The sequence below is a fragment of the Mobula birostris genome, chromosome 2, assembly GCF_030028105.1.
Source record: "Mobula birostris isolate sMobBir1 chromosome 2, sMobBir1.hap1, whole genome shotgun sequence".
NCBI lineage: Eukaryota > Metazoa > Chordata > Chondrichthyes > Myliobatiformes > Myliobatidae > Mobula > Mobula birostris.
Window position 1 is genome coordinate 242,845,016 of NC_092371.1, and position 19,853 is coordinate 242,864,868.

A 19,853-nucleotide genomic window follows, 5' to 3' on the forward strand; every position below is an offset into this window, starting at 1 on the left:
AAACAAATTGGGACAATTTGAATTAATTCACAGCCTAATTTAATTCATCTCAGTCTTGCTCACACGTGAATGCACTTATCCTATTAATAAACTAAAGACGTGATGTAATGTACACTCAGGGGAATACTCTTAATTTCTTCCGTGCATGCATATACCACTTCCTTATTGCTTCAAAGCCAAGTGTCAGCAATTAGAATAACAATGATCATTTGCATTGAAATAATGGCATTTAAATGAATCACTGTTTTCAATGTTAGAGTAATTTATTTTTGTGACAGTGAACTGGGGCATAAAATATCTCAGCTCATTTTCTCTCCAGAAGGTGAGGTGTCACAGTTTGGGAGAACGCTTTGACCTCTTTTCATGGTGAAAAGAAGAAAAGAAGAAATATAAAAAAGGTGAAAACAGAGAAATATTTCATATTCCTGAAATGGTAATTGAAACGACCTTGTATGGGATATATATGTATGTATGTGACCACTTTATTAGGTACACCTGCACACTTGCTCGTTAATGTAAATATTTAATCAGCAAATCATGTGGCAGCAACTCAATGCATATAAGTATGTAGACATGGTCAAGCAGTTCAGTTGTTGTTCAGATCAAACATCAGACTGGGGAAGAAATGTGTTCTAAATGGCCTTGACCATGGAATGATTGTTGGTGCCCAGATGGGTTGGTATATATATCTCAGAAACATCCCATCTCCTGGGATTTTTATGCACAACAGTCTCTGAAGCACAGGTTCCCAACCTGAGTTCTACAGACACCTTGGTTAAAGGTATTGGTCCATTGCATAAAAAAGGTAGAGAACCCTCTTCTAGTGTGAAAAACCATTGCAGCTCTGTGGGTGAAAATGCCTTTTTAATGAGAGATGTCAGAGGAGAATGATTCAAGCTGACAGGAAGGTGAACATACACATAGAACATAGAACATAGAATAGTACAGCACAGTACAGGCCCTTCAGCCCACAATGTTGTGCCAACCCTCAAACCCTGCCTCCCATATAAGCCCCCAATTTAAATTCCTTCATATACCTGTCTAGTAGTCTCTTAAACTTCATTAGTGTATCTGCCTCCACCACTGACTCAGGCAGTGCATTCCATGCACCAACCACTCTCTGAGTAAAAAACCTTCCTCTAATATCCCCCTTGAACTTTCCACCCCTTACCTTAAAGCCATGTCCTCTTGTATTGAGCAGAGGGGAAGAGGCGCTGGCTATCCACTCTATCTATTCCTCTTAATATCTTGTACACCTCTATCATGTCTCCTCTCATCCTCCTTCTCTCCAAAGAGTAAAGCCCTAGCTCCCTTATTCTCTGATCATAATGCATACTCTCTAAACCAGACAGCATCCTGGTAAATCTCCTCTGTACCCTTTCCAATGCTTCCACATCCTTCCTATAGTGAGGTGACCAGAACTGGACACAGTACTCCAAGTGTGGCCTAACCAGAGTTTTATAGAGCTGCATCATTACATCGTGACTCTTAAACTCTATCCCTTGACTTATGAAAGCTAACACCCCATAAGCTTTCTTAACTACCCTATCTACCTCTGAGTCAACTTTCAGGGAACTGTTGACATGTATCCCCAAGTCCCTCTGCTCCTCCACAGCACCAAGTATCCTGCCATGTATAGATTGTGCAAGTGCAAAGTAGCGTGAGCCTAGAATTAGATATCATAGTTTAATTGTGAAAGATGAAATATTCAAGGAAAACCTGGGAGGAGTTTCTTCACTTAGAGAGTGGTGAGAGTGTGGAATGAACTGCCAGCTGAAGTTGTGCATGTGGGTCCAATTTCAACATTTAAGAGAAATTTGGATAGATACATGGATGGGAAGGGTATTGAGGGTTATAGTCTGGGTGCAGGTTGATGTCCTGGGTATGACTCTAAACTGCAACCAATGATGAGGCTTTGAGTGGGGTCTTTCAGAGCTTTGGGGAAAGTGGAGTTGCCCGTTAGTCATTCATTGCTCCCAGGGCCGCTCTGACCCAGAACGGTAGCACCTGCAAGGATTCCTGCTCAGGATACGAGCGAAGGCCAGCGGCAGATCTGGCAGGTTCAGTAACTGAACTTATGACGGAGAAGGCGAATGAGGTAGGACCTTAAATGTCAACGGCTATAGAATAGGCGGATGAAAAATTGGGAAAAGAAATAGCGATTTCTTTAGTTCGCCCAATGGTAGGCAATAGCAAACCACCGTTACTATTTGCTAAGAAAACCATGGTCAAACTCACAAAATGTATCACACAACAGCGTCAAGAGGATCTTCGAGACAATTCTGAAGATGCTTCTCTCGGTAAGGTTGATTCTGGTCAGCAGGGGATCCCCAACCATCATCAAGCTACTGCTCATAAAATTCAAGTAACACAAAAGAAAATTATTGCCACTTGGAATATAAGAACCTTATATCAAGCAGGAAGATTGGACAATGTGATAAATGAAATGGAAAGACTAAAGATTAACATCATGGGAATTAGCAAAGTTCATTGGATAGGTGCTGGAAAATATCAGAATAGAAATAAAATGTTAATTTATTCTTGTGGAACATCCTATACTAATGTAGCAGGAATTCTTATGGATGAAAACATGGCAAAAAGTGTTTTAGGACATTGGGCAACATCAGAAAGAGTGCTCCTTGTTAGATTCAGAGGACAACCATTTGACTTAGCAGCTATATGGGTATATGCACCAACAACAGATGGAACAAATGAAGATATAGATAAATTCTATGAAGAGCTTGAACAAGCAAAGAATGGATGCAAATCTCAAGATATTGTTATCGTCATGGGAGATCTAAATGCTAAAGTAGGACAAGGTGCTGATGGAAATACCATAGGAAAATTTGGACTAGGGAGAAAAATGAAAGAGGTGAGAAATGGGTCGAATGGTGCAAGATGAATAATCGGGTCATTATGAATACCTGCTTTAAAAACCATCCCAGACACTTGTGGAGCTGGAAAAGTCCAGGTGATAACACTAGAAATCAAATTGACTTTATTACTATAAACCAAAGATTTAGAAACTCAGTGACTCAATGCAAAACATATCCAGGTGCAGATTGTAATAGTGACCATAACCCAGTAGTATGTCATGTAAAAGTAAAACTTAAAAAACTAAAGAAGCAAAAACCTGAACAATCCCTTGATTACTTGCAATTAATAACAGAAGAAAACTTAAGACAAAAATTTACAAGTAAAGTAAGGAACAGATTTCAAAGTCCAGAGATAGAATCTGTTGAAGATGATAGCAATCATGTAGAAATAAAATTTAACTCTCTAAAGGATGCCTTGGTAGAATCAGCAAAGTCAGTGATTCCTAAAAAAGAAAAAAGCACAAAGAATAAAGGGATGACAAATGAAATCAATAATCTAATGGAAGAAAGGAGACGGAAGAAAGCAAATCCTATAGTATTTAAGTCCTTAGATAAAAAAATGTTTATGTCAAAAAGCCAAAGAAGAATGGTTAAACCAGAAATGTGAGCAAATAGAAAAAATCCAAAAAAAATACATCAACAAATCAAGAATATCACTGGTAAAAAGCTCCTCTGTTCTTCAGGTGGATGTTTAAAAGCAAAGGACATTATCATGGAAAAAGATGAGATTATGAACAGATGGACTGAGTATATTCAGGAACTGTTTGAAGCCGATTGATGAAGAAAGGAAAGGCAGTAGGTCCTGATGAATTAGTAATAGAACAAGTTATTGCCCTTAAAAATTATGGAATTGAAAAACACTGCTTTAATCAATGACATTTATGAGACTGGAATAATACCAGAAGAGATGAAAAAATCAGTATTTATCACTCTTCCAAAGAAACCTGGATCAATAGAATGTGAATTACATAGAACCATAAGTTTAATGTGTCATATCACCTAGATACTTCTAAGAATTTTGATGACAAGAGCTAAAAGTAAGATACAAGCTGAAATAAGTAAAGAACATTGTGGTTTTGTGAAAGACAAAGGTACAAGAAATGCAATATTGATGTTGAGGATACTATCAGAGTGAGCCATTCAAGTGCAAAAATATTTGTTTGTTTGTTTTATCGACTACGCAAAAGCATTTGATAAAGTGAAGCACAATAAGTTATTTGAAATATTACAGAAAACTCCAGATCTAGATTGGAAAGACCTCCGCCTAATCAGAAATCTGTACTAGGAACAAACTGCCGCTGCAAGAATAGATGGAGAAGTGAGTCAGTTTACGAAAATCAAGAGAGGCTTTAGACAAGGGTGTGTTTTCTCCCCTGATTTATTTAATGTGTACAGTGAAACAATATTACAAAAAATAAGAGACATCTTGGGAATCAAAGTTGGCGATGAAAACATCAGTAGTTTCAGATATGCAAATGACACTGTGTTAATTGCAAGTACGGAGGAAGAACTGCAAAACTTAATTGATATAATTGCTGAAGACAGTGCTAAAATGGGTCTATCTATCAATTGCAAAAAGACAGAATGTATGGTGATAGCCAAAAAGAAGGAGAATCCTATCTGCAGGCTGAGAATAAATGGGGAAGACATAAAGCAAGTACAGAACTCTTGCTACTTAGGAAGCTGGGTGACATCAGATGGCAGGTGTGACATGGACATCAAAAGAAGAATAGGGATGGCAAAAGGCACCTTTACGAGAATGAAGAGTATAATGACAACCTGCCTCAGAGTACTGAAATGTTATGTTTATCCAGTTATGTTATATGGCTCCAAATGTTGGACAATATCTAGTAACTTGAGGAAATGCATTGTAGCAGCAGAGATGTGGTTTTTAAGGAGGACGCAAAGAATATCATGGAAGAAACAAATATCTAACGAGGATGTCATGAACAGAGCAAACACAGAAAGAGAAATAATGTATGAGATCATGAGAAGGCAACATAGCTTCATTGGGCATGTGATTAGGAAAGAGGAGTTAGAATGCATGGTAATTTTGGGAAAGATTGAAGGGAAGAAAGCAAGAGGAAGACAAAGACAAATGATGATGGAGACAGCAGCCAGAGAACTGGAAATGAATACCAATGCACAAAACCAGTATGTATTTACAATGTAAACAATATTATATAAGGTGGTTTAAATTTTTTACAGTGCAGTGCAGGTACAGGAGTAATAGGTAGAGGGCTTGGGGGCAAACTTGAATGGTTGATCAGATTATTTGCCTGAGAGAAGAAACTTTGCTGATGGCATGATTTTTTTTTTTGTTTTAATACTGTACTCCTTCAGTGCTTTCCAGAGGGAGCTTTTGGAAAAGTCAGTGTGCTTAAAAAGCAGAAAAGAAAATAAATTTTGAGCTGAAATGATGGCAGGCAAAATAGTCAATGCTCATAAAAACGGAAAGTAAGAGTGAGTGATCTGGAATTGAGGTCCAGCAGTTCATGAAAGGTATTAGCGATGAGTCTTGGAGTGGGGGGGGGGGCAGGGGTGGAATATATGTCAGCACAAGAACATGGCAGATGGGGTGCAATGTGGGAAATCTGAATGTATCCACAATGGTACACGAAGAAAAATGCAAAATACTTCTTAAATGGTAAAAGGCTGGGTGATAAGTATGCTGGAAGAATGTAAAGGGTCAAGGGGCATCTGAGGTGACAGGCGGATAATCAACATAAATTTACAAAAAATTCCGCAGATGCTGAAAATTCAGAGCAACACCCACAAGATGCTCCAACAGGTCGGGAGAAGAACTTAAATAAATAGCGTTTCGCGGGGCTCGGCGCATTAGCGGCAGATCAATCGATTTGCGATTCATTAGCAGGAGCAAATAAAAGTAAAGCAGGGTCAAAGCGGAGCGGCCACTGTGTGAGTGGACAAGTGTAGGAGTGGGAACTTGAGGTTTTGGCTCAAGAGGCTTCAGCGAGGAGGCACAGGTAAGTAGCAGGTAAGGCTTTTGTAGTGGTTGAATAAAAAGTCACTAAATTACAGCTAATTAAATAAAGTAGGGATGATGCAGGATCAGCTGATGTGCTGTAGCTGCACGATGTGGGAGCTGGTGGACCTCATTGTAGCTCCTGGTGACCACATCTGCAGCAAGTGTTGGCTGCTCGAGGAACTCAGGCTCAAAGCTGATGACCTGGACTCTGAGCTTCAAACACTGTGACACGTCAGGGAGAGGGAGAGTTATCTGGATTCTCTGTTTCAGGAGGCAGTCACAGATTAGCTGCCTCAATTTTGGTCTGTGGTCAGAGACAAGAGAGTGTGACTGTGAGTGAGGCGGGTAGTGGGATCCAAGAGACAGTGCTGGAGGAGCCTCAGCCCTTGAGCTTGTCCAACAGGTCTGAGGTTCTTGCTCCCTGTGCGGCTGAGAGTGGGGGCTGTAGGAAGGATGAGCAACCTAACTGTGGCACTGTAGTTCAGGGAGCCATTCGGGGAGGAAGGGAAGAAAAATGTAGTGGTAATTGGAGATAATATAGTCAAGGGAATAGAGAGAGGTCTCTGTCGCAAGGATAGAGAGACCCAAAGGCTGTGTTTGGGACATGTTATCTGACCTGCAGAGGAGTTTGCAGTGGGAGGGGAAAGATCCAGTTGTTGTGATCCATGTGGGTACCAACAACATAGGCAGAAGGTGGAAGGAGGTTCTTCTGAGGGAATTAGAGCAGCTAGGGATTAAATTAAAAAGCAGAACCAAAAAGGTGGTAATCTCTGGATTACTACCTGAGCCACGTGCAAATTGGCATAGAGTCAAGAAGATTAGAGAGTTAAATGCGTGGCTCAAGGATTGGTGTGGGAGAAGTGGGTTTGATTTCATGGGAATTTGGCACCAGTATTGGGGAAGGATGGAGCTGCACCAATGGGATAGGGTCTACCTGAACCGTGATGGGACCTGGATCCTGACGAATTCGATAACTAGGGCTGTGGATAGGGCTTTAAACTAAATAGCAGGGGGGTGGGTTCAACAGATTGGAGAAGTAGAATAAAAAATTAAAATGTAGATAACTCAACAGATAAAAAAGAAAAAAGTAAGAGTGGAGTGAAAAAATCAAATGCAAAAGAGTAAAAGATTACAGGATTTGAAAAGCACATTTTATTTGTATGTCCGTAGTATTTGAAACAAGGTCAGTTAACTTGTGGTACAAGTCAGTACAAGGGGATATGATTCAGTGGCCATTACAGAGACGTGGTTGCAGGGTGGAGAGGATTGGGAATTAAATATCCAAGGATATCAGGTAATACGGAAGGATAGACAGGAAGGTAAGGGAGGTGGGGTAGTGCTCTTAACTAAAGATGAGATCAGGGTGAAAGTGAGAGACGATATAAGATCTAAGGAGCAGAATGCTGAATCCATCTGGGTAGAGATTAAGAATAGTAAAGGGAAAAAAATCACTGGTGGGCGTTGTCTATCGGCCACCGAATAATAACATTAGAGTGGCACAGGCAATAAACAGAGAAATATCTGAGGCATGTAAGAATGGAACAGCAGTTATTGTGGGGACTTTAACCTGCACATAGTGAACCTGCATGGGTGAATCAAGCTGGTCGAGGCAGTCTTGAGGAGGACTTCATAGAATGCATCCATGACAGCTTTCTTGAACAGCATGCTACTAGACCTACAAGGGAATGTGTTATCTTAGATCTAGTCCTCTGCAATGAGACAGGTAAAATTAGTGATCTTGTAGTTAGGGATCCTCTTGGAAAGAGTGATCACAGTATGACTGAGTTTCTCATACAAATGGAGGGTGCAATAGTCTGATCGAAAACTAGTGTATTATACCTGAACAATTGAGATCACAATGGGATGAGGGAGGATTTGGCTAATGTAGACTGGGAACACAGGCTATATGGTGGAATGGTTGAGGAACAGTGGAAGGCTTTCAAAGAGGTTTTTCACAGTCTTCAACAAAAGTATATTCCACTTAAAGCAAGGGCAGTAAGGGTGGGGAGAGACAACTTTGGATACCAAAGCAAATAAAAGAAGGCATCAAACTAAAAGCTCATGCAAACAAAGTCACCAAGACTAATAGGAAACTGTAAGATTGGAAAAACTTAAAAAAAAATAAAGAACCACTAAGCTAGCAGTAAAGAAAAGGAAGCTAGATTATGAAAATCAGCAAGAACAAAATACAAGAATGGATAGTAAAGGTTAATATAATTATATAAAGCAGAAAAGGGTGGCTAAAGTGAACATAGGTCGCTTGGAGAACGAGAAGGGGGAATTGATATTGGGTAATGAGGAAATGGCCGAGGCTTTCAATGACTATTTTGTGTTAGTTTTCATGGTGGAAGACACGTCTAACATGCCAAAGAGAGATGTTAAGGATGCGATGGGAGGTGAGGACCTTGATACAATAGCTATCATTAAAGAGGTAGTGCTGAGAAAACTTGTGGGCCTGATGATAGATAAGTCCCTTGGTCCTGATGGAATGCAGGGTACTGAAAGAAACGGCAAAAGTTATAGTGGAGGCTTTGGTGATAATTTACCAAAATTCTCTCGACTCTGGGCAGGTCCTAGTGGATTGGAAAACAGCAAATATCACACCACTGTTCAAAAAAGGATGTAGGCAAAAAGCAGGTAGCTATAGGTCAGTTAGTTTAACATCTGTAGTTGGGAAAATGCTTGAAGCTATCATTAAAGAAGAAATAGCGAGGCATCTGGAAAGAAATAGATCCATCAGGCAGACGCAGCATGGATTCAACAAACTTACTGGAGTTCTTTGAGGATATAATGAGCACAGTGGATACAGGGGAACAGATGGATGTTACTTACGTGGATTTCCAGAAGGTGTTCGATAAGATGCCACATAAAAGACATCCATAAGATAAGGATGAGTATGTATCGATGGGTGATATATTAGCATGGATAGAGGATTGGTTATCCAATAGAAAGCAGAGAGTTGGGATACATGGGTGTTACCGAGTGTAATGTATCTAAATTTGCTGATGACACTAAATTGAGTGGAAAAGCAAATTGTGCAGAAGATATGGAGAGTCTGCAGAGGGATATAGATATATTAAGTGAGTGGGCAAGGGTCTGGCAGGTGGAGTACAATGTTAGTAAATGTGATGTCATCCACTTTGGAAGGAAAAATGGAAGAGCAGATTATTATTTAAATGGTAAAAAATTTCAGCATGCTGCTGTTCTGAGGGACTTGGGAGTCCTTGTGCATTAATCAGAAAAGGTTGGTTTGCAGGTGCAGCAGGCTATCAAGAAGGCAAATGGGATGTTGGCCTTCATTGCTCGAGGGATTGAACTTCAGAGCAGGGAGATTATGCTGCAACTCTCCAAGGTACTGGTGAGGCCGCACCTGGAGTACTGCGAGCAGTTCTGGTCTCCCTCCCTGAAGAAGGGTATACTGGCTTTGGAGGCAGTGCAGAGAAGGTTCACCAGGCTGATTCCAGAGATGAGGGGGGTTAGACAATCAGGAGAGATTGAGTCGCCTGGGACTGTACCTGCTGGAATTCAGAAGAATGAGAGGAGATCTTATAGAAACATATAAAATTATGAAAAGGATTGATAAGATAGAGACAAGAAAGTTGTTTCCACTGCTAGGTAAGATTAGAACTGGGGGACATAGCCTCAAGATTCGGGGGAGTAGATTCAAAGGTTTTTGAGGTACATTTAATGTCGGAGAAATGTATACAATATATACACAAACAGAAGGAAATCTGCAGATGCTGAAAATTCAAGCAACACACATAAAATGCTGGTGAAAACAGCAGGCCAGACAGCATCCATAGGAAGAAGTACAGTCGATGTTTCAGGCCGAGACCGTTTGTCCACTGTGCTTCTTCCTATGGATGCTGTCTGGCCTGCTGCGTTCCACCAGCATTTTGTATGCATTTGTTGTATACAATATACATCCTGAAATGATTTTTCTTTGCAACCATCCACGAAAACAGAAGAGTGCCCTGAAGAATGAATGACAGTTAAATGTTAGAACCCCAAGCACCCCCCCCCCGCAGCTACCCTCCCTCCCGTGCGTAAGCGGCAACAATTCCCCCTCCCCCACCAGTAAAAAAAAGTATCGGCACCTCCCACTGAGCACTCAAGTGTGCAGCAAAGCATCAATAAAGACACAGACTTGCAGTACTCCAAAGACTACTTGTTCACCCGGTATTCAACATACCACAGGCTCACTCTCTCCCTAATAAGGGAGAAAGAGATGTGTCAGTTTCATAGTGAGAAGGGAGACATAACAAATATTCACTGGTTTACGATGTTAAAAGTCCGTTGCATCGCTTTTTCCAAGCTCTGTGCCCAAGGACCTCATGTCTCTGGGCTTACAGCCGTGGTTCTTCTGACTCCCCCGATGACATACCGATCTCCTGCTGTGACATCGCCCTTTCATCGGTGATGATCGAAGATGAGGAGGAACTGCTTTTCCCAGAGAATGGTGAATCAGTGGATTTCTCTGCCCAGTGAAGCAGTGGAGGCTACCTCAGTAAATATATTTAAGGCAAGGTTGGATAGATTTTTGCATAGTAGGGGAATTAATCTTTATGGGGAAAAGGCAGGTAGGTGGAGATGAGTCCATAGCCAGATCAGCCATGATCTTATCGAATGGCGGAGCAGGCTCGACGGGCCAGATGGCCGACTCCTGCTCCTATTTCTTATGATCTTATGTTGGATGAAATAAGCAAATCAGGCAGGCATCTATGGAGAGGGATAATGAGTCGATGTTTCAGACCCTTCATCAGGATATAAAAAAAGGGAAGAAGGGGAAGATGCCAAAATAAAAAGGTGGGTGTGGGGGAAGGGAAGGAGAACAAGATAGAAGTTGACAGGTGAGGCCAGGTGATGGGCAAACTGGGTGGGTAGAGAAGGGGGGATGAAGTGTGAAGTTGGGAGGTGAAAAGTAGAAAAGGTAAACGACTACTCTGAAATACTCTGGTGAGGACAGATATGGGAGAAAGGAAAGGAGAAGGGGCATTTCCCATCACCACGAAGGGCAAAAGAGGAGAAAAGAAGGGGTATGGGGTAAGGAGAAGGAGAATGAGGAATTGAAAGAAGAGAGAAGAGGAAGGGGGAGACATTACCAGAAGTTAGAGAAATCAATGTTCATGCCATCAGGTTGGAGGCTACACAGATGGTAGTAGAACTCTGACCAGCAGCCAGTCCGGACATTGGATGTTTGGAGAGGAGGGGGCTTCAATCAGGTCCACTCCTTGAGGATAAAAGGCAGGAGCAGGTCGCAGCAGTATAATAGAACTTTGACCAGTGTTTGGAATTGATTAGTAGGAACAAATTAAAGGGTGGCAGGGGCAAGTGCAGCGGACATTGTGGGAGTGGATATAGTTAGAGTGGTGGTCTTAAGGTTTTAGATTTTTGAAAACGCAAAGGAAAGAAAAACATTTTCCCTTCTCTACTTTACATCCACTCAGTTAGGACAGCAGGGATGCCAGGCGGGATAGTGAAATGTTCCTTTTGCAGGATGTGGAAAGGCACGAAGACCTCCAGTGTCCCTGACGACTACAACTGCGAGATGTGCATCCAGCTATAGCTTTTAACAAACAGCATTAACAAGTTGGAGCTGGAACTAGATGGACTCCAGATGATTTGGGAGGCTGAAGGTAATCCTAGGACATACAGAGAGATAGTTACAGCCAATGTGCAGGAAATTGGAAACTAAGGGCAGTCAAAAAGGAGAAGGGAAACAGTGCAGTGTACCCCAGTGGCCAACTCCTTCAACAACAGGTGTATCACTTTGGATGCCAGTGGGAGGGTTGACCTAACAGAGGAAAGTCACAGTGGTTGGATCTCTGGCACTGAGTCTGCCTCTGTGACTCAGAAAGGAAGCAGAGAGAACAGGTGATAGGGGATTTGTTAGTTAGGGGAATGGACAGGGGATTCTGTAGGCGAGAATGAGATTTCCGGAGTGCATGTTGCCTCCTGGATTCCAGGGTCTGCGATAGCTCATATTGAGTCCTCAGCATTCTTAAGTGGGAAGGTGAACAGCCAGAAGTTGTGGTCTATGTGGGTACCAATGACATGGGTAGGATGAGGGACTACATAGGGAGTTAGGTGCTAAGTTAAAGTACAGAACATTCAGGGTTCTGATCTCAGGATTGCTACCCGTGTCACGTGCTAATGAGGTCAGAACTAGGAAGATTATTCAATTTAACACGTGGCTGAGGAGTTGGTGCAGGAGGGAGGGAAGAAGGTTTTTGGATCATTGGGCTCTCTTCCAGGGAATGTGAGACCTGTACAGAAGGGATGGTTTGCACCTGAACCTGAGGGGCACTAATACCCCAGCTGGAAGGTGGGTTTTAAACTAGAGTTGGAGGAGGATGGGAACCAGAGTGCCAGAACGGTTGGTGGAGAGTTTGTGGAGGCATATTTTGGCAAGAGCTCAGACAAAGATAGGAATCAAAAGTTGAGCACGGTGCAACTAGAGTTCTGAACTGCCTCTATTTCAATGTAAGAAGTATCGTAGGAAAGGCAGATAATAGTGCTGAAGGTGGGGTAACTGGTTTACAAACAGAGGCAACGAATAGTGAGGAGAGGCTGTCCATAGGGCATTGCAGTCAACAGGATGAGTTGCAACGTAAAAGGTGGACGAAATCGAGAAGAGTGAATACAGGATGAAAGTGCTGTATCTGAATATGCGCTGTATATGGGATAAGGTAGATGAACTTCCACCAGACCTGCAGATTGGCAGGAGTGTTGGGACTGATTCTTTTTACGTTATATGTAAATGATTTCATCGATGGAAATGATGGTTTTGTTGCAAAGTGTGCAGATGATATGAAAATAGGTGGAGGGGCAGGTAGGTTTGAGGAAGTAGAGAGGTTACAGAAAGGCTTGGACAGATTTGGAGTATGAGCAAAGAAATGATAGATCGAATACAGTGTCAGAAAATGTGTGGTCATGCACTTTTGTCGAAGAGATAAAAGAGTGAAATACTTTCTAAATAGAGAGAAAATACAAAAAAACTGAGACACAAAGGGACTTGGGAGCCCCTAAGCAGGATGCAAAGGTGAATTTGCTGGTTGAAACTGTAAAAAGGAAGGCAAATGCAATGTTAGCATTCACTTCAAGAGGGCTAGAATATAAAAGCAAGGATGTAATGTTGAGAATTTATAAAGCACTGTTGAGGCCTTGCTTGGAGTATTGTGAGCAGGTTTGGGCCCCTTATCTTAGAAAGGATGTACTGAAGCTTGAGAGGTTTCAAAGAAGGTTCACGAAAATGATTCCAGTATTGAATGGCTTGTCATATGAAGAGCATTTGATGGCTCTGGGCCTGTGTTCACTGGAATTCAAAAGAATGAGGGGTGATCTCAATGACCCCGATCAAATGGAGAAAGGCCTTGATAGAGCGGTTGTGGAGAAGAGTGTCTGAGACCAGAGGACACAGCCTCAGAATAGAAGAGTGTCCTTTCTGAACAGTGATGAGGAGGTATTTCTTTAGCCAGAGAGTGATGAATCTGTGGAATACTTTGCCACAGGCAGCTGTGGTGGCCACATCTATATGTATATTTAAAGCAGACATAGATAGATTCTTGATTGGTCAGGACAAGAAGGGATATGGGGAGAAGGGGAGAAGGCAGGAGATTGGAGCTGAGAGGAAAACTGGATCAACCATGATGAAATGGCAGAGTAGACTTGATGGGCCAAAAGGCCTAATTCTTCTCCTATATCTAATGGTCTTATGGTCTAATGAAGTGTTGCTCCTCCAACCTGTGAGTGGCCTCATCGTGACAGTAGAGGAAGCCATGGACAGACATGTTGGAATGGAATTAAAATGTTTGGCCACCATGAAATCTTGCTTGATGCGGATGGAGCAAAGGTGTTCAGCAAAGCGATCCCCCCATCTATGTTGTGTCTCACTGATGCAGAGGAGGCCCCCTTGGGAGCACTCGATACAGTCGGTGACCCCGACAGACTTATAGTTGAAGTGTTGCCTCAACTGGAAGGACTGTTCTGTGCCCTGAATGGAAGTGAGGGAAGAGGTGAGGAGAGGTAAGGTAATTGATGTATCATGATTATGATGTAGAAGGCATTACTCCAGTGGTTTACATACCTTTTTTCCAACAAATACATATAAATCTTGGATCATTTTTCTCAACAAATAAATGAACAAGCATAATGTTTTTTGTGTTATTTATTTAATTGGGTTCTCTTTATCTAATTTTAGGCCTTGTGTGAAGATCTGATCATATTTTAAATCACTGTAATGCAGAAATAGAGAAAATCCTACAGGATTCACAAACCTTTTCGCACCACTGTACATACTTTGATAATGAACTTAAAATCTAGCCATTCTCCTCTGACCTCTCTCATTAACAAGGCATTATCACCCATACTATGCACTGGATGTGTTTTTACACTACTGTACTTAAAATTCCAGGAGATCAGCAGTTTCTGAGATACTCCTGTCTGACACCAACAATAATTTCATATTCAAAGTCACTTAGATCACATTTCTTCCCCATTCTGATGTTTGGTCTGAACAACAATTGAACCTCTTGACCATGTCTGCATGCTTTTATGCATTGAGTTGCTGCCACATGATTGGCTGATTAGATATTTGCATTCACAAACAGGTGTACAGGTGTACTTAATGAAATGGCCACCAATGTACTTTCATACTGAGGAAATGAACAGTCCTTTGTTTGGGTCTTCACCTCTCTTCTTCCTCAAAAAACAACATGTAGCAGGCAGTCATCACCATCATCATTATGTGCTGTGTCATATTGATGTAGGTGATCCTGATCTTCCATTTGTCTTGATTGTTCTTGGCAATTTCTTCTGCAGAAGTGGTTTGCCATTGCCTTCTTCTGGGCAGTGTATTTACAAGACGGGTAACCTCAGCCATTATCAATACTCTTCAGAGATTGTCTGCCTGGTGTCAGTGGTCACATAACCAGGACTTGTGATCTGCACCAGCTGCTCAGAAGACCATCCACCACCTGCTCCCATGGCTTCATGTGACCCTGATCAGGGGGTCTAAGCAGGAGCAACACCTCGCCCAAGGGTGACCTGCAGGCTAGCAGAGGGAAGGACTGAGCCTTGTGAGAGAGCAGGTCTGCCACCCCCCCCCACCCCACCCCACAGTAGCCCTGTATTTCTCATTATCCCTGTCTGGCAGTGCTGACGTTACGATTATCAGGTGCACACGCAATGCTGAGGCACAATATCGGCACTTTTGTTTGTACTTGTACACTCCGGTTCTTTGACACATCCTGTTTGCTGTTGCTTCCATTTTCGGGAAGGGGACCTGAGCAATGGGTGAGGTGTCTTAAAAGATGCCTGTTTGTGATTGCACACGCTCGGTGCTGGCTCAGTGGGAGAGTTCATTTTGGGGGATGGAGGTGGGTGCAGTCCCTGGAAAACAGTCAGTTGTTGATTGATTTTGTTGTGCAATGCCACTGTGATCTCATTCCGAGGAATGTATATGTGAACATTTGTGATCGTGAAGAAGGATGCGAATCCCTGTGTTTTGTTTTTGTGTAATTGTTCAGGCTCATAGCAACAACTCATCCACATTCCAAAGGACGGACTATCCCTTTTCTCCTAGAGTAATAGTCCATGAGCCAGGAACCCAAATTTGGGCCACCGGTACCATCTGGGAGGAATAATTCTTATAGTGATTTTTGGCAAGGTATACACCCCTAGTGCTAGAAAATATGTGATAGCATTGCAGCGGTGGCAGCTTTCTGTGAGGGAGACTGGGAGTTGCGCCCCCATGCTATAAGAACCATGATCCCATGGTGCTTTGCCTATGATAAGATGAATTATGCCAGGTACCTGTCCCCTCACATGATGAACCTCCCAGAGAAGAATCCTTCTGTGTATGAGGCCTTCAAGACAGGCCAATTTTCAGCGCAATTGTCAAGTAACAAGCCCTTTGGGCAGATCCCTGTGGACCAGGCTATTGAAGCCACAGTGAACAAAGACACACAGACTCCTGGAGGCACATCACAGTTCAGCCTGAATGCTGGAGCTATCAAGCGTTACTACATAACAGCTGAGCACCGCAGTGCATTCCTGGGACAGCCAAGGGAGATGGTGCAAGACAACAAATCAGAGCTTTGTCATGCGGAGTTACAGCGGCCAAGAATCCAGAAAGATGAGGAAGCAGTTTCAGCAGTGGTTAGCCTCATACATGAATGGGTCAACCCACTTGCAGAGAAGCGGGACCTTATTAGCATCTCTACGGCAAAGGCATCCCCCAAGGACATTGCCTTCGACCTGATGAAGGCATATGAGATTGGTGAGCAATGCTATGCAACCTTCAAGGATGAGAGACTAGAGGAAGACCCACCAGCAAAGAAATTCCATGACCCAATGAAAACCAACAAGCTGAAAACATTCAGGGATATGTGTAAGAGAGAAGTGAAATCAAATGCGAGGGCGATCACCTTGAAAGCAGACAGGTCTTTGGTTGGACGCATCATAGTGATGGCACAAGGGCGCAGTCTACGTATGGAGGATATCCTTTCTCATCCCCTTGGACTATTGCCCTGGGCCCTGTCCACACCAGAAGGATTGCTGAGAAAGGCAAACAAAGCTACTTTAGCCACAACCTTGCAAAAAAATGTAGCAGTAAAAGAGCAACTCCTAGGAAACTCTGCTACAGTGGTTGATGGAATGAACTTGGTCCAAAGAGTGAAAGGTGATCAAGTTACTTTCAGGGATGATGCCACAACAATTCTGGGTATTGCTCTGAGGGAAGACAGTCAGAGTAGCAGAACAGATGTTGAGTTCGATACATACAAGGAGAACTCTATCAAGAATAGATTGATAGAGTTGACGTGGTTAGACTTTTCCATTGAGAGTGGGGAAGATTCAGACAAGATGGCATGGGTTGAGAATTAGAGGACAAAAGTTTAGGGGTAACATGAGGGGGAACTTCTTTACTCAGAGAGTGGTAGCTGTGTGGAATGAGATTCCAGCAGAAATGGTTGAGGCAGGTTCGATGCTGTCGTTTAAAGTTAAATTGGATAGATATATGGACAGGAAAGGAATGGAGGGTTATGGGCTGAGTGCGGGTCAGTGGGACTAGGATAGGATAAGAGTTCGGCATGGACTAGAAGGGCCAAGATGGCCTGTTTCCGTGCTGTAATTGTTATATGGTTATAATAGTGAATGATCTCTACAGGGTGAAGAGACTGGTCATGAGTTGCAAGGTATCACAGGCACACAGATGGTGAGGCAGTGGAGGAGCTTCCTGATCAAAGTCAGTAACAAAAATAGTCTCATTAGCTTCATAGTCCATGAATGGTGGAAGGCGGAGTACAGAGCAAAGCTACAGGAGAAGATTCTGTATGCAGCTGTGAATGAGAAATGTTACAGAATCACATCTCAAGGCAGTGAGGAGGTGTCAGCTCTTCAGTGTCAACAAGAAGAAGCAGATGGCCGTCTACTTCTCCATGCTGCCCATGCCACAAGAGAGGGATACCAATCAATAGCGATCTGCTCAGAAGACGCAGATGTCTTTATCATGTCTTTAGTATTTTGTGACAAGATTAAAGCCACATTGCTCCAGAAGTATGGCATTAGAAGCTGTACAAGAATTGTAGACATCAGGAAGGTTGCTGCCACTGTTGGCATAGAGTAGGGCTCTCATCGGGTTGCACATACATACAGGATGTGACCCTGTAAGCGCTTTTGCAGGTAAAGGGAAGACAAGTGCCCTAAAACTTCTGACTAGCAACAGGAAAACTCAGGACAAATTTTTAGAGTTGGATCAGGAATGGGACCTCTTCCCAGAACCGGTGGACAAACTGGAGGCATTTACATGTCTCCAGTGTGCCCCAAAAGCATTGACCACCAAGGTAAATGAATTCAGGTATCACATTTTCTGTGCCAAAAAAGGTGAAATCGAAAGTCATTACTTAAGGTACTTAAGTCATTACATAAAGTACTTAAGGAGGTGGCTTTAGAAATCGTGGACGCATTGGTAATCATTTTCCAATGTTCTTTAGATTCAGGATCAGTTCCTGTGGATTGGAAGGTGGCTAATGTTGTCCCTCTCTTCAAGAAGGGAGGAAGAGAGTAAGCAGGGAATTATAGACCAGTTAGCCTGATGTCGGTGGTGGGAAAGATGCTGGAGTCAATTATAAAAGATGAAGTTACGACACATCTGGATAGCAGTAACAGGATAGGTCCGAGTCAGCATGGATTTACGAAGGGGAAATCGTGCTTGACTAATCTTCTGGAATTTTTTGAGGATGTAACTATGAAAATAGACAATGGAGAGCCAATGGATGTAGTGTACCTGGACTTTCAGAAATCCTTTGATAAAGTCCCACATAGGAGATTAGTGGGCAAAATTAGGGCACATGGTATTGGGGGCAGAGTACTGACATGGATTGAAAATTGGCTACCTGACAGAAAACAAAGAGTAGCGATTAACGGGTCCCTTTCGGAATGGCAGGCGGTGACCAGTGGGGTACTGCAGGGTTCAGTGCTGGGACCGCAGCTGTTTACAATATATATTAATGATTTAGATGAGGGAATTAAAAGTAACATTAACAAATCTGCCGATGACACAAAGCTGGGTGGCAGTGTGAAATGTGAGAAGGATGTTATGAGAATCCAGGGTGACTTGGACAGGCTGGGTGAATGGGCAGATGCAGTTTAATGTGGATAAATGTGAGGTTATCCACTTTGGTGATAAGAACAGGAAGGCAGATTATTATCTAAATGGAGTCAAGTTAGGAAAAGCGGAAGCACAACGAGATCTAGGTGTTCTTGTACATCAGTCACTGAAAGCAAGCATGCAAGTACAGCAGGCAGTGAAGAAAGCTAATGGCACGCTGGCCTTCATAACAAGGGGAATTGAGTATAAGAGCAAAGAGGTCCTTCTGCAGCTGTACAGGGCCCTGGTGAGACCACACCTGGAGTACTGTGTGCAGTTTTGGTCTCCAAACTTGAGGAAGGACATTCATGCTATTGAAGGAGTGCAGCGTAGGTTCACAAGGTTAATTCCCAGGATGGCGGAACTGTCATATGTTGAAAGATTGGAGCCACTGGGCTTGTATACTCTGGAATTTAGAAGGCTGAGAGGGGATCTTATTGAAACACATAAGATTATTAAGGGATTGGACACGCTGGAGGCAGGAAGTATGTTCCCGCTGATGGGTGAGTCCAGAACCAGAGGCCACAGTTTAAGAATAAGGGGTAGGCCATTTAGAATGGAGTTGAGGAAAAACTTTTTCACCCAGAGAGTGGTGGATATATGGAATGCTCTGCCCCAGAAGGCTGTGGAGGCCAAGCCTCCAGATGCTTTCAAGAAAGAGATGGATAGAGCTCTTAAAGATAGTGGAAACAAAGTTTACAGGAATGAGGCAGGAACTGGATACTGATCGTGGATGATCAGCCATGATCACAGTGAATGGCGGTGCTGGCTCGAAGGGCCAAATGGCCTACTCCTGCACCTATTGTCTATTGTCATCAACTCCCACCATGCAAGGACTGCTTAACAAAACATGCACAGTGAGCCAACTACCAGGCTGGTACATGCAGATGTTTGGAGAAGAGAAGGATCCACAAGTGCCACGCCCTGTTAGCAGAACAGTCGGTGCTGCACTGGATGGAAGGCCAGCCAGGACCCGATGCCATCCTGGATCTACTGGCCTGTAACTGTCCAAAAAAATGTTCACTCTCAAGATGTATGTGCGTTGCAAATAGCCTCAGGTGTACTGACATGTGTAGACTGGCAGACTGTGAGAACCAGGCATCCACCTCAGAGAGTGTAGAAAGTTCAGATGAAGATGTGGAAGATGTGGAAGACTTGGAAAATTATTATGATTATTAATAGGTTATGAAAGTATGGAAAACAAAGTATGGAAAGCAGTCTTTGATATTCCCTTCTGAGTAGCCTCCAAACTGATGGCATGAACATTGATTTCTCTAACTTCCGTTAATGCCCCTCCTCAACTTTTTACCCCATCCCTAATTTTTTCTCTCTTTCCCTC